Source organism: Cimex lectularius, unplaced genomic scaffold, assembly GCF_000648675.2.
Source record: "Cimex lectularius strain Harlan isolate CLEC.00 unplaced genomic scaffold, Clec_2.1 scaffold244, whole genome shotgun sequence".
Taxonomy (NCBI): domain Eukaryota; kingdom Metazoa; phylum Arthropoda; class Insecta; order Hemiptera; family Cimicidae; genus Cimex; species Cimex lectularius.
In genome coordinates this window covers 197898-221682 of record NW_019393120.1, presented here as the reverse complement: position 1 = coordinate 221682, position 23785 = coordinate 197898, and the positions used below count along the sequence as shown (strand labels likewise).

General features: G+C 33.9%; 1 protein-coding gene across 2 annotated transcripts in view; it reads right to left on the bottom strand.

The window, feature by feature from the left end:
- The window catches only part of LOC106666693 (carboxypeptidase N subunit 2-like), a 259862-nt gene that overhangs the window by 161275 nt on the left and 74802 nt on the right, over nt 1–23785 (bottom strand). For both annotated transcript variants that reach the window (XM_014394049.2, XM_024229903.1), the window contains exons 2-3: nt 19391–19459; nt 1214–1244 (exon numbers count right to left, since the gene is read on the bottom strand). The gene's annotated coding sequence lies outside the window, so the exon portion shown is untranslated. The remainder of the gene's footprint in view (nt 1–1213; nt 1245–19390; nt 19460–23785) is intronic.

Here is a 23785-nt window from a genome sequence, read left to right as displayed (position 1 = left end):
ACAAAACTGAATCTTAAATGTAAACAACAAACAACAATTAAATTTATTAGCGTTAGCAAATAAAATCTCATTTCACAATCTAGAACAAAATACTCTTTAATTATTCAGAAATCGAGAGATGCGGTCTGGTGTGATGTAGGTTTCATAAAAACATTTTCTTCATCGTGCCAACGTTTCGATCTTTATTCCATTACATTACACATATGAAATATTTTTCATAGTCTAATTGTCCAACAATTTAGTTTTCCTTTTCCTATTTATCCCTTTCTATATAATCCTGAAATGATAATCTTCATTATCATGTGGCCGAACCATTACCAATACATTGTTTCCCCTCGTCAGCTCTTTTCACCTCAAAGAAGCCGACTCCTTATACAAAAATGTCTTTTCTATACCGACTTCCTTCCCCACCCCTAAAAATCCAACGTATATAAACATAAAACAGCAAAATCTCATTGGCACAACACGACACGCAAGAATGGCACAATTACACAGAAGACAAACACTTTGAGTGAGTAGAAATATTTTGATTGAATATAAAAAATATATTTTGCATTGTATAAATGCACTTTTCCACATCCTAAATGTATTTGTTAAATGTAAACAATGTTTGTAAATCCCAGGCCCTGAAGATGATCTCAATAAAGATCGAAACGTTGGCACGATCAAGAAAATGTTTTTCTGAAACCTACATCACACCAGACCGAATCTCACGATTTCTGAATAATTATCGATTAACGGTCACCAATCACCACACATACTCTTTAATATCAGATGCTTAACCCATTCTGAACTTATGCTCTAAGGTATACAATTGTGCGGTTGTTTCCAAAAGAGAAACATGCCATGTTATTAAAATTTCAGAATAAACTATTAAAAAACATGATTGGTGCCCCTTGGTACATACGGAATAAAGATATTCATCGGGACATGAGGAAATCGAACATCATTATTGTGGATTTAAAAAATAATGCTCAAGATCAAAAATCTTGTCTCCAATTTAAAAATCGAAGCGAGCCAGCTACAAGAACGACAGCACTCTTTGAAAGCACCAAAGAGGACGAACTTACGTCCTAGACTCCAGAAACTAATAGGGACACAAGTGTGTGAAATATAAATTTAACTGAATTGAAGTGGAATTGATATCCCAACAGTCAAACACACGAATCTTTATCATTATAAAATTTAAATAGAAAAAATTAGCAATACTTACTTGAACACTTTTTCGTCGCTGTCGTTAAAACCTAAACAAAAACGTACATTTATTATTGAAAAAATCACAGATCAATTTTCATAAAAGTCATAATACATTATTTAAAAGTCATTAAAAGAAGTTAAAAAATAAATATATAAAAAACATTGTTACTTTACTTAAACCGTCTAGCAATGTGAACGACTTAATCATTTCTGAGCCTAGTTAAAAAAATGAAACTTTGTAAACACAAAACGAGCCTATGATTTCAATTTGGCCGCGGTATAAAAGTCTCATAAAAACGTGGATTATGAAAAAAAGGTTTACTCCTACCTTTCTATTCGGTTGCAATTGTTTGTTTGGATCGTTCCCAGCGGAGGGAAGGATACATATAAAGTAGCTCCTATTCCTGGATCTCCGGCAACTTAGCGAACTCTCGCTATGCCGACATTCACTTTTTTTAACATCTGTATGGACCCTCCAATAAATGGCTATATTATTATTCAGAAGTCGTTCATGAGGCTACGCGTCATGAAAGTAAATCGGGCGTTCCCATTTTCCTGTATTACGTATTTTCATTCGTTACCATTATATTAATATGCTGATTCATTAAACGACGCTATTAAATTAATAAGACAGTGTAGTTCGGTCAGCGTAAAATTGAAATTATGTTTAAGCTGATGTATGCGTGGAACCAATCGTTTCCAATATTGACAAAAGTTTTCACGTAAATAAATAGTTATTTATATTTCCAATTAATTATTTGAACATATTATTAATGATTTTTCATACATACTAAATAAAATAATATGAGTAGTCAATTAAAACAATGTTTAAACACAATACTCAATGGACAAATGAATATTTTTGTGCACAATAATAAACCAATGATATTTTTGTAATTTTATGCGATAGTGAACTATTAAGAAAACTCAAAACAATTTAAAAATTAATTTCAATTAATTAATTATTCTTTCTAAGGTCTTGGTTGAAAAAAATAAGTCAGTGTTACGAGCGGGATTCGAACCCACGACCTTCGGTTAAATACACCGCTACTCTACCACTTGAGCTATAGCGACTTCGATCCACTCGGACACCGTCTCTCCATCTCAACCTACAACATTTCGAATTTTCCCTCCTTTTTGCCATTTTTCATATGTCGTGTAATCAGGACTCGATTCTCGGCGGCGAGGTGGCCACGGGGAGCTGTTAGTCAAGTTAAACTTCGTTTTATTTATTAAATCCATTATATTTAGTGATGTATTGACCAAATTACTTCTTTCAATTAATTAATCTTTTTATGTAAGGTTTTCGTTGAAATGAAAAAGTTTATTCGAACGAAGTCACGATAGAGCAGCTGCGTATTTTGCCAAAGGTCGCGCGTTCGAATCCCGCTCTTGACACTAGCTTTTTCATTTCAACCGAAACCTTACATAAAAAGATAAATTAATTGAAAGAAGTAATTTGGTAAATAGACCACTAAATATAATGTTAATACAAATGGAGAGAATTTCCATTTCTGCCTGATGTATAATTCGATCCTCTCGGACACCATCTCTCCATCTCAACCTACAACCGTTCGAATTTTCCCTCTTTTTGCCATATTCAAAAACATTGTACAACTATTTTTCAATATAATTTCACATTTAAATATGTCAACTTTGATTTCAACTAATTAAGGTTTTTAGTCGAGATAAAAAAGTCATCGTCACGAGCGGGATTCGAACCCACGACCTTCGGCTAGATATGCCGCTACTCTACCACTTGAGCTATCGTGACTTCGATCCACTCGGGCACTAACTTCCCATCTCAACCCCACTTTTTTTTAATTTTCCCTCCTTTTTGCCATTTTTCGTGAATACATTTGATTCTCGGGGAGAAATGATCGAAGACATGATAGCTCACTTTTTTATCTCAACAAGACCTTAGAAAGAATAATTAATTAATTGAAAGAAGTAACTTGGTCAATTGACTATGAAAACTAAAATGGATTAATAATTAATACTACAGACTCATATTCAATGGTTAATTTTATGCGTACTATAGCATAATGCTATTTATTTACTTACCTATTATAGTTTTATAGATCGAATTTATTTCAGGAATATGGGGTTAAGGGAAAAATATTCCACAATTGACTACAAAGCATTTATGGAAATTCATGCGTGGAATTTTTCCTTTTAAATTATGGTTGTCTTGCCAATACCTGGCTGGCCACTTCTCTATTTATCCATTACATGTAAGGCAATGGAAATATAAACTACCTAAGGGAGCATCCCATTATGCCTCATCTAGAATTTTGCTGTCCTGATTTATGAACCATTTTTATATTTTATAGCTCGGTTGGCACCATTCCAAACGAGTTATGGCCTCGCGAGAGATTATTTTCTGCATAGGAATTTTCACGAACAAATTTGCGGCGTAAACCTTGTTTCCACTTAATACAATTTCAGTTTAGGACGAGATTTTAGGCGGATTAAAACGTTACTTTCACACGTGGACTGGATAGATTTTTTTAAATTTTGTTTTAACTTCAAAGAATCCTGAGGTTGGGAAATTCTAATTAAAATAGGAAAATAGAGGTGTGCAAATAATAATAATAAATCCTATTATGACGAACCTAGAAAAACCTTAACAAAATCATATTTTTAATGACATTTAACAATTACAAAAACTAAATAAATTCAATATTCATTTCTGAAATAATATTTGCTCTTTATGTGTACACTATTTTTTTTAAACAAGGGTTTGCAGTAAGTATGTCGGATTCGAATGAAGGGCCGCTGGATTCGAACCCGGGACCTTCACCTTACAGTGATGAGCGCTATGTCTAAATGCCTAAACCATTGCGGCCACCGACGCCCCCTCACTAATTAATTAATTATATGTTATTTTCATGATGGTGACTTAGTTTCAGAAAGACGAATATTTTATAAATATATTCAAAGACATATCCAACGATTTAACACCTAAACTATTGTGTACAGAAGGAAAGTATAAAGGAAATAGTATATAATGCAAACTATTATTTTTTATATTTTTTTCTGTTATAAAGTTATATTTTCTTTTTATATTCATGTCAGTTGGCGGCTAGGAAATTATACTCAAGCCTTATTATTGTTCGGTTGTCTACAAAACCTATTATTTCTATTTCCTGAAGAAAAAAAATAGTGTGGCGCCCGATCTGTATTTTTATTGGTACGCCCCACCAACTTCTCCACCGAGCTAGCGGCACCAATAATTGGTTGTCACGGAAACATATGACAAATTGGTGCACGAACAGTTAATATTTTCCTCTAGAAGAGTTATCTATCATTCTTAGAGCTGCCGGGTTATCAACAGGGGGATAGTGGAGAGTCGGTTGGACGAGATCGTGTTTGGGAGGAAGTGACTTAGGCGTCTCCAGATGGAAGGCTAGATAGTTGTCTGCTGTGTGACTAGTTCTTTAAAGTGAACACAGTGTAAAGCTAATTCTTTCTAAGTAGTGTGGTTAAATGTTCTTCAGAACTACCTTCAGCATCTCGGCCTCTGAGAGAAGACGATGAAAATAATTCTGTATCATATAGCCATCTAAATTGCCCATTGTCTCACTTGACCCTTGAGTCTTCGCTCTGATTTCGTCCCACAACCTATCGGTATAATCAAGGGGTAGAAATTCCGCTCAGAGCTCATTCCAACTTTCCCCAAGTAAAAACCTCTCTTCAAGCGGCCCGACACCAGATCAACGTCTTGCCTCGGAAGAGGTCATGGGCTGCCAAGAACAGCTCTTCATCTTATGAACACACCTCACACCGCACACCCAGGTTGTTCCCTTCGCCAGAAAAGGAGATGCCCCGATCCGCAACTGACCCCTTTCTGGCAGCACCTGCTTATGAGCTCCCGGCTTCTGTGCAGTTCTTCCTGGCCACCGAAGGTTTTATAGCACTCTCTTCCATGTGGATCGCAGTTGTCGATAATGTCAACCTTTGGGTAATGGCACCAACATCTTTAATCCCCTCTTCGTTAAATATGGAGTCAGTCCCGGCGACCTCGACATCTTCGGCACGTAATAACACAATCGACAGCCAAAAAAATACCTGTCCGGGCGCCAATTTGTCACGTGGTTCCGAGGCCATTACTGCTTAAGCGAATTAAGTTTCATGTTCCATTATCGCTTCAGAAGTCAAAGAACATTCTTCAATCATTGCCAGAGAACTAATTTTGCCAAATTTAGTTTTACACAAAGAACAACAATTATGTTGAACTCGTTCGAAAATGTAAATATATTTAATGTCATTTTAAGTGAAGTTTAGCAAATGTGATCATTGGAAAATTGAATATTGTATCATTAATATTAATTACGTAGTTTTATTACATATTTCAATTTGTTTCAATTTACTTTAAATTGTTTTTTTTATTATAAATATTTTTTATAATAAAAATAAAATAAAATGCTGGGGAAAGTAAATACTACAAAATTGGCAATATCCCTATTCATTTTTGGGAAGTTTATTTTAAAAACGAATGTGAACAAACATAATGAAGTTTGAATGACAGCGATTCAATCGCCGTTCCAGTCAAATATAATTCTGTTTTCCTAACAGCTCAAAAGAAGCAAAGGAAGTAAAGTATTGACTTATTGACGTTTCTCTATCATTTGCTCTACGGCCGCCACAAAATATAAATTGAATTCGTAAACAAACGGGACACTCCAACCCTGAGATCTCAGCCATTTGGAAGTTGGCAAAGTCACCCAATTAAGGAACGGGGCCGGTTCAAAGTGGACCTGCCCAGTTTCCTCGCTCTTGACTTTTAATAAGGCTTATTAATTGGCCTAGTGGGGTTTAGCCGCAAGCCCTTGTTTCTCATATGAATGGCCAAACCTTTGAAGCTCAACGGCTTTTATATCCGAAAGTCGGCTTTTAATCGGATTATCCGGAAATGACTGCAGGAAAAGCCGTGAGGATTCTTTTTTTTCGAAATTGATTTCTTTGATGGCTTGTTTTACACCGTTGTCCACCAATGCCGTACATTTTCTTAATTAATCCAGGCGAACCTCAATTTCTAAATGTCAAAATGCTCTTTTACAAATGAATCCTCTGGCGTAAAACACTGAAACACCAACCGTGTTAACAACAATAGTTACAATTAATGCAGATTGATCATAAAAACATTATTGATTATTCAATTAACTAAGGTTTTTAAGTTGAGATAACATGTCACGAGCGGGATTCGAACCCACGACCTTCGGCTTGATACGCCGCTACTCTACCACTTGAGCTATCGTGACCGAGCAAGTGGTAGAGTAGCGGCGTATCAAGCCGAAGGTCGTGGGTTCGAATCCCGCTCTTGACACTGACTTTTTATCTCAACTTAAAAACCTTAATTAATTGAATGTTATTAATTGGTCAAGCGGACCACGAAAAATAGTGAATTTAATTATTGATTATAATATATAACCATTAATTTTTTTATATTGTTGCTGAAATGTGGGCAGCTTATGAGCAATGCCGACCGTCATCATCAACAGTACGCATGATTTGATTATTGACTATATAATTCATTATTTTTATTTTTAACAGACATACAGTTGTCCTTATTTTTGATGTCTAAAATAACCAATTTGTATTTCGTTCTACTTTTATTTTTTTTTAATTATTTCAGTAGTTTAAAAAATCTTACACTGACTGCCCCAAAATTAAGACTGACGTACTTTCTACAGTTTAATCGTTAAACTTTACTTTGCTTTTTTTATTCTAAAATCTCTTTATTTCACCCTGTTAAGTTTTAAAAATCTAAATGATTATTTAATAATATAGTCACAGGATAAACATTTTTTATGCACATAGGCAGAAAAATAATAAATTAATTTAAAGGTATGTCAAGTATCATCATCATTATTTGTCATTATATCATTTTTCATGAAGCAATCATTATTCACTACTAAATTACTTAGTATTATTTCATCCATTTCTGCTAAAATTTCTTGTTTAATTAATTGCCAATTAGTTTGAAAGAAAAATGAATGAATGAAAAGAATGAAAAATTCCGCGCGAAGAAAATAAGAAATTGTTGCAATACACTGCAATTATTTATGTAAAACTAATTAAATTAAAAAGTTAGTAAATTTGATAGGTCGAAAATAGGATGTAATGATTACTAAAACGATGACATTGGGAAGGTGGATCTCCGATTTCGATAAAATATTTTTGGTGGCACTAGGCCAAAAATCTTAAGACACTGACCAAGCGTTCTTGTCACATGAGCCCTCAAATTTTTATAAAGAATTACATACTTTTTTTATAGGGGATAGGGGAAAACAGAAATAGGGTTTTCTGCCTTTATTGGGTGTATATTTGTATGGTATTGTTTTGATTTTTTAGGATGAGAAAATAATATGCACGATTGTATTAAATAAGATTAGATACCATTATACTGCTAGTGAGAGACTTCTTGTTGTGGATGGAAAAAACTACCATTGGAAGACCAGTAGAAGTCCCACATCTACTATACCATTGGAGAAATTAAATAAAACTAAGAAAAGTAGCCTTTTGGGTTCGCAACAGCAGAAAACTTGTAAGAAAGTCAACAGTTTAGATCATCAGGAAGGTATATACTATCATTTATGTTCTATTAAAATTAGTGGTTTGTATATTAAAGTTAGATCAAATTATTATCATTTTTACTATATAATAATTATAAATAAATAGAAATTATTCATAGTTTTGACGACCTAAGAAAAGGTATATGCTCCTCGAAAGCTTGACAAAGGAGTAAAGGGTTTTCTTTTCTTTCAAATTGACTTATCGCTTATTTTCTAATATAAAATTATAATATTAAAAGCTGATATAAATTATTTCGAGATAATTTAGTAAAATTATATATTATTCCACACATTGGCAAGAATTATCAGTTATTTGTGTGTAACTTTCAGATCAAATATCGAAGAAGGGTAAAATTCAGTCATGCGGAAATTAATAATTAGTAAGGAGGTTTGGCGAAACCCTTAAACAGAACGTGCTTTCCTTACAAACCGTAGCCTACTAATTTACTGACCCACTCCCAGTAGTGCAACCACCTCGAAACCACCCCTAATGCCCGACCCTGTCACCCAGTTTTCCCAGAAGCGCCCTCAAATGGCCGGTTTAAATTACCTATGCCGGGTGACATGTGAATTACGGCCCCTTTTTTACGCCCGTAATTAAACCGCTTGGCACTTGTGCCGTCATATCGTGATGGGGCCAGTTGAGGGAAAAAACGCTTAAACGTACGATAAGGGGAGGAAATGAGGAGGCAGTTAAGCGGGTGATTCACAGTTCAGGCTGTACTTGTTACAATTGTTGGAATATTTTGTTTTTTTCATATTATTTCCTAATTATTCTCTGATATTTTTTAACTTAAACCGTGATTTAATCTAAAATTAAATAAAATGCCGTGGGAGCCTGCCACTGAATATTCCCGCATAACACTTCCTCTTCTGTTGTATGGGTGTTAAATAAGACATGGACCAATTTAAAAACGAATCGTGTCCTACAAATTATCACAATAGAAATAAACCAGTGTAAATCATTAATTTTGTTTTCATTTTATTAAATTTCTCAAAAAATAAATGTATATTCAGGGAGTATTACGCGAAGCTGTGCATCATTATTTCCTTTTTTTAAGCTTATCAAATATCAATTTTATTTCATCCCACACAAGCAGTGTATTATGCAAATGTAAAATCAGTGGGTCCAGAAATTCTGAACGATAAACTTAATATTGAAGAAACTTAATGTCACTAAGGCTGTAATACTAAGTTTGAAAACTTCGCGGGATGGGAATATGACTAGGTAAAGTTGACATAACAGAAACAACACTGTGGGAGCTGGAAGTCAACAAGGGCTCAAATCTGTCGAGGTTTTCTCTCATGGATCATTTCTCACTTCTAAAAATTTATGGGCTTCGAGGGTCTGGTCACCGTCAATATTTCATTTTACATCTCTTCGCTCATTCGACATAAATCTTTCACAATCCTCTTTTCATTCCCTGTTGAACCCATGAAATAACAACCCTGGTCGATGCTTATAGACGGTTTGTGTGCATGACTTCCTTGCTTCTGGCGAAAAAACACGTATTCCATTGTTCATATTTGATCTGCCATTTTTAATTTTACGTGCACTCACGTATGGAAGAGCACGTTACCAAATTCCAACTTACCCTTCAGCAATTAACAATAAAAAAATAATAATATAACCAATCAGAACTAAGTTTATATTTGTTTATATGAAGATCATTATACGTTGAGAAAATAAAAATGGAACTTTTTGCGAAGTGAGATGAAAAAGCGAGATAAACCGGATCAAAAATATGAGAAACGAAATACTGCCCATGTTCTAAGATTTATAGGACTTTTAGACTAGCAAACATCATAAAAAACAGTTTTACTATCGGTTATAATTGAAAGGGATCGTTCATTCAGATGAATATCAAATGAGTTATATTAGTTGTAAACAGTAAATCGTAAATTTAATTTTTTTTCTCGTGCAAGTTTTTCATTTAATGTCTAAATAGATCTTCAATTTTCAATATATAAGAGCACGCCATGCTTACCATATTCCCGTTAAGTCCTGTTTGAAAAAGATATGATATGTGCCTATATGTTGCATCATATATCATTATTTTTTCAACGTTCACACTATATTACAATTAATTAAGGTTTTTAGTTGAGATAAAAAAGTCAATGGCATGAGCGAGATTCGAACCCACGATCTTCGGCTAGATACGCCGCTGCTCTACCACTTGAGCTATCGTGACCTTGATCCACTCGTACACTAACTTCCCATTTCAACCCCACCTTTTTGAATTTTCCCTCCTTTTTGCCATTTTTCAATTAGTGGATCGAGGTCACGATAGCTCAAGTGGTAGAGCAGCGGCGTATCTAGCCGAAGATCGTGGGTTCGAATCCCGCTCGTGCCATCGACTTTTTTATCTCAACTAAAAACCTTAATTAATTGTAATATATTAATTGGTCAAGCGGACCACGAAATTAGTGAATTGAAGTTCACACTATAGTTTAGTAATATAATTTTCTTTTCTGCAAAGTAATATTCACGGCTTTCTTTAATGCAGGGCTTACCAAATTTTTTAGCAAGCGGGCCCCTTTCACAAAACAAAATCCAGGGCAGACCTCTCTCCTTTAAGTATTTCATATTATATACTTATAGTATGTAGTAAATTAAAGTTTTTTCAATTAGCCAGTCAATTCCTAATTAGGTGATGTAGGGGATATCACTATAAAAACGATCATTAGATTGACATACTTATCATTGATTAATGAATTAATAGAGGAGTGAGGTTGTTTTAACCTGCACAATTTGGATATGTTGGATTTAATTTTTGATAGCTAACGGTTGTCATGTTCAGCACTTAGTCAGCTTCGGTATTTAGTTTTTGTGGCAGTATAGATAAAAACATCCAGATTCGTATAGCTAACTTTTGCAAACTTTTGCTTTTTCAACGTGCGGTTGAAATTTTTTCTTATCCAGACGGACAAAAATGGGATTAAATATCGGAGTTGAAAGTAGGTTTCAAAGTGAAGTCTGAAGTAAGGTATATCGAACACTCGTTTTCACTTGAAGATAGACTGATTGTCGGAACTGAAAATGGATTTGCAGCATTGTGTCTTGAGCAGTTGGGAAGTAGTGCACAAAGGACATCTCCAAATTTTGAAGGTGCTACACATATTTCAATAAACGTGCCGTTCACAAGCTCCGGTTTTATTTTAAAAAATCATTTAACACAGAAAAACTCTCCACCTCTTCTTTCTCTACTTTTCAACCCAAAAACTTGATTCTGCTTTTGAAGGCGCGAACATTGTCAATAGCGTCGAAAGTTGTGATACTTGCCATTTCTCATCACTGAAAACGTTGGCCGATTTGACATTGTGGTCCACCAACCGAAATAAGACTTCAGAAAGTAATTCCTGTAATCGGGAAAGTAGTTTTCCACTTTTCTCCGATTGGAAAACCAGGAAATAATGAAGTCTTCCCACATCGTCACATAGTATTGTGGAAAGTAGCGACTAGATATAATTAATAATTTGAACGGACTCATCGGAAACGTTCTTAAAAGAGGCTGGCATTTGTTTCAAAGCTAAAGCTTGGAGAACAAAATGGTTTGGCCAGCTTTTGCACCTTCTGTGCACACATCAATGCAATAAGGCCAAGGAAGTTCGTTAATTGTAAACACATCGTCCTACAAACGGATTATTGCAGCATCTGTAGCATTGGCAGGAAGTGGTTTGCCCAAGAAATGATCCATAATGGGCAAAAGCTAATAAAATAGCCAACCCAACGATGCCAGTTGATTCGTCGATTTGAAGAGGAAATGAGTCGTGTTGGATGCGAGAAACCAGCGATTCTTTCACACCATTTGATAAATTAAGTATCTATATGTTTGACAATATTCTTTGATAAGGGCACTGAACAGGGCAGAGTTCGACTATTTTTTTTTTTTTTTTTCATCAGCAAGCAAGATACAATATCATTAACACACTGTTTTATGAGGGTTTCGATGGTACTGTGCGCTTTACCTGCCTGTGTCATTCGATACCTTATCCAGAAAAGACGTATTGTTTTCATTTACATTTTTGCAAGAGTTTTAATGAAGATTTGAAAAGCAGCCCGTTCCTCATGAGAAAATCAGTATGTTTCTCCTGAGTTGTGGGTGTATACCCCTAAAATGAAGACACGATTTAAATGGAACCACTGAACTGTTTCGAAGTACTTTCGGGCAAATCACACACACTGAGCTTTGCCCTCGTCAGGCTATATAAATCCCAAATCTAAGTAGATGTCGTAGTACTAACGCTTTTTAGATATTCCACTTCCACTCGCTATTTGACCTGCATCTATTCGCGTGACTCGTAGAATTTGAGCATGTTGGATCAACAATGAAATTTCTAGGAAACGTCCGTCTCACTTACCTTACTTACTTTGCTTACATGTGCAATAAAATACTTTCGTTTTCAGTACTCATTGTTATTAGTTTTTAATTTTATTTATTCATTCTACTTTATATCTGTGATTATTAATTTTTCTCGAAGTTCTCGCAGACCCGCGACCACCAACTGGGAATGCTGCTGGTTTAATGGAACAAAAAGTAAAAATGTATTATTATTGCTTTTTTATGCTTTCTAAACAAAAGTTTGTTTAAAATTAATAAAAAGGACGCGACTGGAGAAACATTTCATTAATAAAGAGGTATATTGTTTTCCATTCCAAATAATAAATTACGCCTTTATATGTGTACCAACTTATGAAAAGAAGAAAAAAAGAGGCCTTACCCAATGGAAATTACAAACGCTAAAAGCTCTATTTCCTTGGATATATGCTAACAATTATTAATGGAGACCCTTCACTTACAATGGAAACGTTTCTTTTGAATGGTGACATTCGAAATGTTCCTTGGCTTACGAAGGTGAGTGGACTGAAAGATACCTTTTTTTATGACAAACCCTTCTTTCATAACAGACCGCTTCAATCCTCATCCCCTTTCATTTTGTCAGGTTTTTCTCTTCAACATTTTTTTTTAATTGTAAGAGCCAAGTGCATTAATAGTGATGCCAAGCCTAGAAAAGCTTAGTTGTCGGTGTTTACTTAGTAACTGAGCGAGAATGTATCTAATTTATGATTACACAATATGTTATTATATATGCAATACATATGCATGTGGATATTTGTATATGGTTGTATGTAGATAATATTTAATAAATACTACCATGTACTAATAAATATACTAATATGCTAATAAATAATACCCTGGGCATCGGTAGCCTCAACGGTTTAGGCGCTGACAAGGCGCTCATCACTGTAGAGTAAAGGTCCCGGGTTCGAATCCAGCGGCCTGCATTCGAACCCAGCATACTTACAAATGGGCTTTATTTTCTAAAACCCGGCACCCTGAAGAATTATTATCATATAGCCTCTGCTGTTGCTAGAACCCTCGTAAAAAATAAATAAATACAATTCATGTAAGCATCTATCTATTATTAGCAATGTTATAATATTGTCGGTAAATCCACCTCTTCTATTATTTGGGTATTATAATTAACATAAAATTATTACTTGATACTTATAATAAATGAAGAATTTTATGCCGTGTATAAGCACGCCCGTAATGTGTGACCAATCCTTTATACAATTTATACTGTTGACCTCTCTATACATTCTAAACCATTACTACCACGTATTTTTCCGTATAATACCGTGAATTTGTCTTCTAACCCGAATCCGATTATAGAAACCTACAACATCTTGACTACTTGACTACTTAGAAGACTTCGACAACTAATAACCAGCGCATCCAATTCTTAAGAAAAGAAGAAAAAAAAAAAAAGCTCCTTACTGCTTTATATTCTGTCCACAACGACTTCATCATTTTTTTTTTGTCAACCAACTGATCCAATCCCACATTCAAAAGTTCTGTGTAAAGCTCTCGATCTATCCCAACCCTACCACCCAAGTAGACTTTTCACTTTTTTATCAATTATCACAACGATAGCCTCCAGGCCTTCTCGCTCTTTAAACCCTAATACAAAGTAGCACCGGCTTCTACACGTTTGCCATGATGGCTTGATATTTACCAAATAATTTTGCCTTAAATTAAGGATTAATTATTGCCAGCCGAAGAAAATGCGCCTTCATTAAGCAGTCTGAAACGTAATTTTGTTCTAAGTAGATAAATTGAACCAGCAAAAACCAAACATGTAAGCAATTTTTTCTTTTTCAACGAGGGTCTTTTAAGTAAAACGTTATGTGAACCCTCTGTTTTTGAAAAAAAGTCCATTTGTAAGTGAGAAGGTAGGTTGCTCGATTCGAACCAACGACCTTAACCTAACAGACATGAGCGTCGTGTCAACGGATAAACCGTAGCGGTCACGTACGCCCCCGCGCACATATTTATGATGTGTATTTTGATATGTACAGGCTACAAACATGTTTTTTAATATAATATATGTATTACAATCTGTAACATTATTTACAACATGTAATAAGTTACAATTACAAATGACCTGGAGGTGTTAACAACCATTGTTCTCCCAGCGGTCCAATAAATTATTTTACAATAAAATCGTATGAGTAAATTAGGTTACTTTATGGCATAACACTGTTCAACGGTTTCTTACTCATAGGAGTACAGATTGAATCCCTAATTCTGATTGTTTTCCGGTTGACTTCATTCCTGGGCTATGAAAACCGTAAGAGCAATGTGTTTTTGCCAGGCAATCTCGTTGGCTGCTGCAGCACGGTATGTAAAAATACATTTTTCGAGAATTTGTATAACTTTTGCGTCAATGTTCAAGTAAAATTGATATAAATGAAGGTGTAGGTTCACAGCAATTGTATGAAATCATGTTAAATTAACGATCACGCACTCTGGAAAAACATGAAGGCGAAATGATTACGAATGGAACGAAAAAAAAAACAGCGGAAATTAATGGATAAAGTTTGAAAATAATTTGACCTTTACCAAGTTAACACTCTACTAGGAAGATCTTCTGAGAAAACTGAGAACTTTTGAAAGAACACTTATTTTTAAGTACGTTTTAATCAATACAATCAAGCACCGAATGTTATGTCGACCTTTCAAAAATTTCTCGCTTAAATATAAGGTGATTCGTTCGGTAAAAGCACAATAAATCGTAAATCGATTATAGCTAGAATATTCACGAATAAATTCCGATGTAAACGTAATGTTTTACAGAAATCAAAGTTGGGCTCACAGCCAATATCAATCCCGGTGTAGATAATGTTTGTACAGCTCAATAATTTCTCAATAGTTACCATTGTTTTGCTAATAATTACACACTTGCACTAAAATGGTACAGTTATAAAGCAATGATGCATCAAATAATTTTCCTCGTATTTCAATTTAGTTAACAGCAAACTTTAATTAATACAAAAGGGTTTTAGCAAGGTTAGCAGAGAGAGAGAGTGAGTGAGGGAGAGAGAGAGAGAGAGAGAGAGAGAGAGGGAGAAAGAGCGAACGAGAGAGAGTGGGAGACAGTGACAGAGCAAGAGAGAGTGGGAGACAGTGACAGAGCAAGAGAGAGTGAAAGAGAGAGTGGGAGGGGCAGAGAGAGCTGGTGTCAGAGAGAGAGAAAGGGAGAAAGCGAGAGGAGAGAGGGAAGGAGAACGAAAAAGCGAGAGTAGCTTTCTTCATTATGTATAGGTTACATTTCTGGTAGAATTAACTATAGTTGAATCTTGCCCTCTGAAAAATTAATTTCTTAAAAATTAATTAATGTTTTTGAGAGAAAGAGAAAGAGAGGGAGTAAGAGAGAGAGAGAGAGATACAGACAAACAGACAGAGACAGAGAAACTGAAAAATGAATGAATGATATCATTATTAAGTAATTAAGGTTTATTTATAGTCACAAAATGTGGTCTAATTTTATAGAGGGAGAAACTGACAGTGACAGAGCGAGTAAGAGAGAGAGAAAGAGAGGGAGGAAGAGAGAGAGAGAGAGTGGAAGAGAAAGTGAAATGATGGAATAAATAAGGAAGAATGTGAGATAGATAGATAGGTAGGTAGGTAGGTAGAGAGAGAGAGAGAGAGAGAGAGAGAGAGATTGGGATAGAGATAGAGATAGATAGATAGAGGGAAAGAGAGTGAGAGAAATATAGACAGAAAGATAGAATGAGGTGAGAGAGGGAGAGAAGAAAACGAGACACACAATAATGAAAATCTTTGCCAAATGCATTTATAATAATACGACAAAAATCTATAAATAATTACAGATTCGACAATAAGTTGGATGTACTCTAAAATAGCTACTGAGTTATCTACCCATGTGTTACTCCAATAGGTTTTGTGCAATTGACCGTTTTACTGATTGATTCGTTGATTGTTTTTATGTGCGGGCATTTTAGCATATTTATCTTGTTGTACTATCCTCGGTGTTTATAAGTTGCGTTTACAGTCGTTTATATTCGTTTATAAATAATTACACAAGCACATATGTGATATGTGTTCGTTGTTTGTAAATCAATAAATCAATTAGAGATGCAGGAATACGTTGGGCCGATTTTAAAAATAGTTCCAGCTGGATGGAGCGAAACGAAAGTCAAATCATTTATAATGTACAGGATAGACCCTTTGTTGGCCTCTCGTGCCTGGCCTCCCGCCGAAGAAAGGATCGCCCTATTTTTAAAATGGGCAATTAAATCAATTCACAAAATCCGTTTTAAACAGTTTCATAAATTATTTTTAAAACGGAAACGGAGATGTAAGAAAAACGTTTCCCCCCTTTTACCGCTGTTTGGTTAAGGAGCTTTCATGTTTTCCTTTAGGCCCGGAGGATTACCGTTCTAAATCCTGCATTACATACACTAAGGCGCTCTTTCTTGATCCCCTTTTCTTTCGGATTCCTTGAACCGTCGCTGTCGCTGTAATGGGCCTTCCCATATTCAGAGACATGTCCTTCCCAAAGGATCTTAATTGGAATGAAAATAACGAACATTGAAGTAAAGGCGAGGGCTGTAGAGAAATACCAATGAAAGACACTTTAACGCAGTCTGAAATTTCTTCCTACTGAATAGGAAACACGTGAATTGTATAAAATCCCGTTTTTTATCTAACAAAAAACACCTTTAAAATCAAATTTCTTCCCAAAAGGTTTGTCATACAAATGTACAGAATATTATTCTTGAAAAATTACGGAAAGTGAATTAATTTTCTTTTAAATAAATACAAGCTAAGCAAATCAGCAATAATAGATCTAGACATCTCCAACGCCAAATTAGTATCACTCTCTTAGGATAAAACATTGTTAAAATGATATGATTATCACTTTCTTAAAGGTTATTGATTATTAAATCCATTATATTGACCAAATTACTTCTTTTAATTAATTAATCTTTTTATGTACGGTTTTGTTTGAACTTAATTAATACGTGACCTGCTTGTTTAGACTAGTTTTGATTGGTTGATCTGGTAGTTTGATCAAACAGATGTTTTATTTGTGGTCAAATTATCATGATAGATCGATACTCTGGATAAATTATGAAGCTGCTTTGTGCACCTACTGATAAACTGTTGATTTGATCGGCATGGTTCCCATCTCCATCATCTGGTCCGTCTGCTATTATTCTCTCAGATTCCCGATCCCAGATTGGATTTATTCCACTGCTATTATGCTATCAAATTCAACGATTATGAAAACCTAGGGGGATCCATTTCAACCGTGCTGATGACAACATTACCTCAGCCCGGGAAGTAACTAGACAATTTATAACGGGATTAATGGAACTGTATTGTTGCCTATTATTTGATCCCACAATAATAATTTTTATATGCCTAGTGATATATGTATAAATAATAGTACTAATACTAATACTGATAAATTATTTATCACCTGAAATAAACAGAAAATTACTTTTTCGCAGGGCTCATTCAAAGTAATATTCAATTATATACAAACCCAATAATAATTATACAATTTTTGTTATTTAAGAGTTTACTGAGCTACCGAGATTTTTGTAAGAAATCTGATAATTGTAATTAATCATTAATTACATCAAATTTCACCAAAGCCCTTTCTGAAAATATGTTTTTGTCGAGCCACTTCTGTACTTATACTTATGATTTATCGCCATTGGCCAACACTTCACAAAGGTGTTAGATTTTCTTCGTTGTTTGATTGATCTGAAGATATTAACGATTTAGTTTTTATTTATTTATTTTTTATAAGGAAGAGTCATAAAGCAAAATACATTTAGGCATGGTGGGCGGATTACTCACAACCAATTTTGACTGAATGTCGAGCGTTGATTAAGATTCAATTATTCAACAATATCCCAGTTTCACGAAACTTTGTCGATCAATTAAATAATTAATGGAAACGTGTTTTGGCATGTCCCCCCAAAGCGACACTGGTCTCGCTTCTGGGCGGATTCTTTTCAGGCGATTTTACAATGTTTTGACGTTTGATCCTGGTGCAATGGTAATACTATAATAACATAATGTACAACCCCATTAGATTTCGTGGTCCGATTGACCAAATAAATTCTTTCGATTAATTAATCTTCGTGTAAGGTATCGGTTGAAATAAAAAAGGCCAGTGTCACGGGCGGGGTTCGAACCCACGACCTTCGGCTAAATACGCCGCTGCTCTACCACATGAGCTATCGTGACTTCGATCCATTCGGACACCAACTTTCCATCTCAACCCACCTTTCGAATTTTCCCTCGTCTTTGCCATTTTTCATTAATCTATGAATTCAGTAATCTATTCGATTCTCGGCGAAAAATGAAATGGCCACCGAGAGCTTTAGAGAAGACTTGATTTATTAATTAATCGAGATAATGTATAACTATTCTCATTGTTTTAAATATAAATAAGTAGTAATGAAAAATCACACTCTTCTCTCTCTCTCTCTCTCTCTCTCTCTCTCTCTCTCTCTCTCTCTCTCTCTCCTAAAAGAAGAGTGAGAAACCAGGCGAACACTTTTTATCAATTAAAAAATTATCGGCTTAATTATACTTAAAACCAATATCATTTGAATTATGCTTCAGGTCGGATTCTTTTCAGGCGATTTTACAATATTTTGACGTTTGATCTTGGTGCAATGGTAATGCTATAATAACATAATGTACAACCCCATTAGATTTCGTAGTCCGATTGACCAAATAAGTTCTTTCGATTAATTAATCTTCATGTAAGGTTTTGGTTGAATTAAAAAAGGTCAGTGCCACGAGCGGGATTGGAACCCACGACCTTCGGCTAAGGTCGTGGGTTCGAATCCCGCTCGTGGGACTAACTTTTCATTTCAACCAAAACCTTACATAAAAACATTAATGTTTTGTTGTTGTTGATATTGATTTTTAAACATACATTTCAACAAAACATTAAAAACCTTGCTTTTTGGTGTATAGGTAAACACGCCTGGGACGGTATAACGCCAGTGTATAAATTAACTCTTTGCTTAATGAAACATTGAACAATAAAAAAGGCTAGAGTGGAATATAAATGCAGGCTAGGTCATTAGACAAACTAATTTCTCATTAAAGCCACTGTCGCTAAGTAACTCTGGCTAATAAAACCCACGTTAAAGTGCTTTCAAATCTAAAAAAAGGAAAATAACCAAAATTAAACTTTATCCAACAACAATAAATAATTAATCTCGAAACCAAAATGTTCAAATTTTAGCATTCATGAACTTAAAAATTAATTACCTTGGTTCCATCCGTTTTAAAATCCTTGGTTTTATTTCAACGATTTTTCATCCTTCGCCAAAGCAGAATCTGAAACAACAAATTTAATTTAATTATGTTCATCAGGAAATTACAACCGTCAGCATGCTTGTTTATAATTAATTACTGCTTAACTGTTTTAACAATACCGACTTATCTCCCATCTCGGAAAATCATTTTATTCATCATTAATATTCTTTACTAAATAATTACTTATTTTATCATCAACCTGCATTATCTCGATAAGAATTTACAATTCTGTGATCAAAAAGTGCATTTTATGAAGATTAATACATGATCTATTTAACTTAGATCTTTATTCTTGCCACCCGCAATAAAATCTTTTATTTTTCACAATAGATTTTTAAGTATATATTTCTCTATAGAACTTAGTTGTTGTGATTTATTATTGGATAGTTCTCACCTAAAATAACATATTTGTTATTAAATTTTGTTTAATATTAAATTTCGGTATTTTTATCGCTCTGTGCATTGCATATACCTTATAAGTTTATTTTCAAAAAATTATTTAAAAAATGTCATCTGCTTTCAGAATATGGTCACTCTTTAATCTATCAGTCACGGTACTTTTTTATTGATGAATTGCCTGAATTTTACTCGCAATATGATGGCTTGGACAGTCCAACAAGGGCAATTTATTCCCGTGCCATCGAGGATAACATACCATTTCGTTCCTTTTCTTTGAATTTTGTTGATTGAGTTGTTGCACTGTTTCTTTATATTCCTCAATATAAAAAATAAGTTAGTTCTCTATATTTGGAAAAAAGGTGTGTAGGTACGACGACGACAAACAAAGGCAACGCTGACATATGCATCCCTCATTTACGATCTTATAAAAAAGATTTGTCCTTACAGAATCATACAGACCCACTGAAGATGGCTAATTCATGAAAGAAAACATTATATCCGTTTCTGAGATATTTCAGTCAAAATTATAGACGACCACGACTCTAAATCTTCTTTTACAGTAAACAATATTTATAATACAATAAAGGTATTTCTTTGGACGCCCTAATCAATAAATAAATAAAATAAAAAATAAAATAAAATCTAGATTACATTTGGACTAGTTTGCTTTCTCTTAGCAACCCATGAATGATGAGCCATTTTCCAGTTACATGTGGCAACTTAACAACAACAAAAACTGTAGCAATTTAATATTGAACATTGCATATCTGTATGGGCACCGTGATACGTGGTGTAATTGGCCATTTTTAATGATTTCAATTAATTATTTTTTATGTAAGGTCTTGGTTGATATGAAAAAGTTGGGGTCACGAGCGGAATTCGGGGTCACGAGCGGAATTCGAAGCCACGACCGTCGGCTCAATACGCCGGCCACTGCCACGATAGCTCAAGTGGTTAGACCAGTGGCGTATCGAGCCGAAGGTCATGGGTTCGAATCCCGCTCATGACACTAAATTTTTCAACTCAACTATGACCTTACATAAAAAGAATAATTAATTGAAATAATCATAATTGCTTTATTCAAATGAAATTATATCATTTTTCCATTCATTGAACATTAAAAGACTTATAGACATGGATTTTGAGATTCGCCTGCCAGAGGTCCTTAAAAAAAAAGTTACAAATTATGCATGGTGGAAGAATAAAAACACTAACCTAAAAATAAACAAACAAGAAAAGAATAAGCATGTGGAATATACACAAAATTCTAGAGAATGAACTTAATAACTGAAAAGGATATAAATGTATAATGTTTAAATTGTGTTTAAAGACGAAAATTTAATAATTACACAATACTGCAACATTTTGGATATATACATAAAAAATAAAAATCACAAATAAATAAATAAAGTAATTAAATTGAAATAAAAACTAAAGTATAAATAAATTAATGCATTTTAATAATAAGAAAGGATGAATATAACGTAAAAAATTTATATATACATTTAAAAAATATACTAAACATTTGAAATGAATAAGGGAATAAAAATAAATATTATGTATTAGATAACGTCTTTGTACGCATAACGTCTGCCATTGAATACCAGAATCAATTATGAATTGTAACCTTTCATGTTTCATGAAACTGGACACGCAAGTTATTTTCATTAATTGTTAATATTGTGGTTTTTCAAATATTTGATGGTGTTTTTGTTGTTTTTAATCTTAAACAAGTGGAGGAAGAACAGGCAGCACCCCGAATTCCATCCATGTAAAATAATAGTAAATATTTTATGAAATTGTACTTTTTGGTCGTTTCCGTCTGTGCAATATAATAACTAATAACAAAACAAAAAAATTTAATAACACTATCTATTGAAGAACAATAACAATATTCACAATTTATGATAATATAATTTTTATTAATCATGTCAATTTGTAGATATCATTAAGATTTTTTGTCCTAAAAAAGGTCAAATCTTGGCATATAACAGTTGAATTTGTTTTCAATTCACTTGACCATACCGAGATCAAGATGATTCGTAAATGTATAATAAAATAAAATAATAAAAAAAGTCAAACTTAAAAATTAAATATTTGGGTTAATTTGAATCTACCAGTTTAAAACCGTTTAAAAAAAAATAATTGGTGGAATAGTGCAAGAACGTGCGAGTTGGAACAGCAATAAGGATATGTTGAATGAACAACAAAACTAAAATATAGAATTGGTATTCTTTTTAACTAGATTGGTTTTGGTGAACATCTGAACACATGCTGTAAAACTTGTGAATAAGATTGTTTTGAGAAGAACTTGTAAGTAAGTTTGCGTTAAACTTGTTAATAATGTCAACCTGACACTTTGCCGAAATGTTCATAAGGCTTTCGTACATGTTACGAAAGAAAACTTCCTTATTTTCAAAGACTTGAAATTTCAAAGACTGAAGAAAGATTCAAAAGTAATAGTATTTCAATTGATAATTCTTTTTAAATAAGGCTTCGAGCCGATGGGTGGGCTCTAAACGTGGGTTCGAATCCCACTCATGACACTAACTTTTTCATCTCAACCAAGACCTTAGATTAAAAAAAAATAATAATATGGTCAATTAAGACGGCAAAACTAAAATATATGAAATAATAGTGCTTGCTTGTTCCTTATCTTCTTCATTTGATTGTTAGATATTGTTAGATGACTGTCAATTTAATAAGTAAGTATGGATTTTTTTTAAATCTCGCTAATTTAATTAGAGTAAACTTGGCATTAATTTTGACTAGTTAGTTTTTGATTAACATTTCAACACAATGGGCTGCGGACCGTTTTACGTACCTGAAAAGAAACTGTAAATGATCATTAAACACTGATAAACTGAATAAATTGAAATTTCACTGAGACAAATAAGGTCATAAAAATTATTAGTTCATAACAAACGTGTAAAAAATTTCTTAGTAATTTTTCGCTAGTGGAATAGATTAGGCAAAAAAAGCATTTCACCTGTATCTGACATTTGACTTTATTGTAATTTTAAAAGGTGGACAATTATCTGTCTGGAAGTGGCAGAAATACTTTGTGAAGGTCGTAAATCGGATGGGTCGGGGGGCGAAAGTAAGTTATGCGGAAAGAATTTCATCTAAGGCAAAGGCGGTGACGACGAGGAGGATTGCGGTCATTTTTGCCAGCCCCTTTTTTTCACTTTCCCGCAAACGTATCTCGACAGTTTCTTTCTCATATATTTATAATTACCTCCTTTACTACATGTCTCTGTATTCATGGTTGTATATCAAAACGGAGTACTCGAATTGTCCTATTTTCCTCTTTCAGCCACTTAAAAGGGTAATCCCCTATTTGTATTTATTCCTGTATAACCGTTTACTTCTTTCAATTATTTGAAATTATTAAATTTGATAATCAATGAGATCAGATGAAGTTGTTAATGACAGTTTTGCCATTAGTACGGTTTTAGCCATTGAAATTCTTCAATGTCGACATTGTTTTCAAACAATGTAACGAGTACGGCAGAAGTTAAACGAATTCTAATGTTTACTTGAACTTTTGTTATTTGACTCATTTACTCCGTTTTGAGGAGATATTAATCTTCATTAAATGATCCTTACATCATGCATTGTACAATAAATTTATAAGAGCCTGCTTCTAATCATATTTACTACTACCTTTTTATTTTATTTAGAGAGTTGGTGGGGAAAAGAAATCCCAAGTGTTAGGCGGAAAATATTTCTTTTGTTTAATGTAGAAAGCCTATTGAGTATTCATTTAATCAACAAATACAGTTTATTAATGTGTGGTGTTTAGTGACCGTTAGCCAATGATTATTTTCCAAATAATCAGTTAATAATAAAGTTAGAGTGAATGATATACAATGAAAGAAAGAAGCGAAGGAGGGTGAGAGAAAGAGAGCGTGCGAAATGAGAGAAATAGGGTGTATACTTTGATCG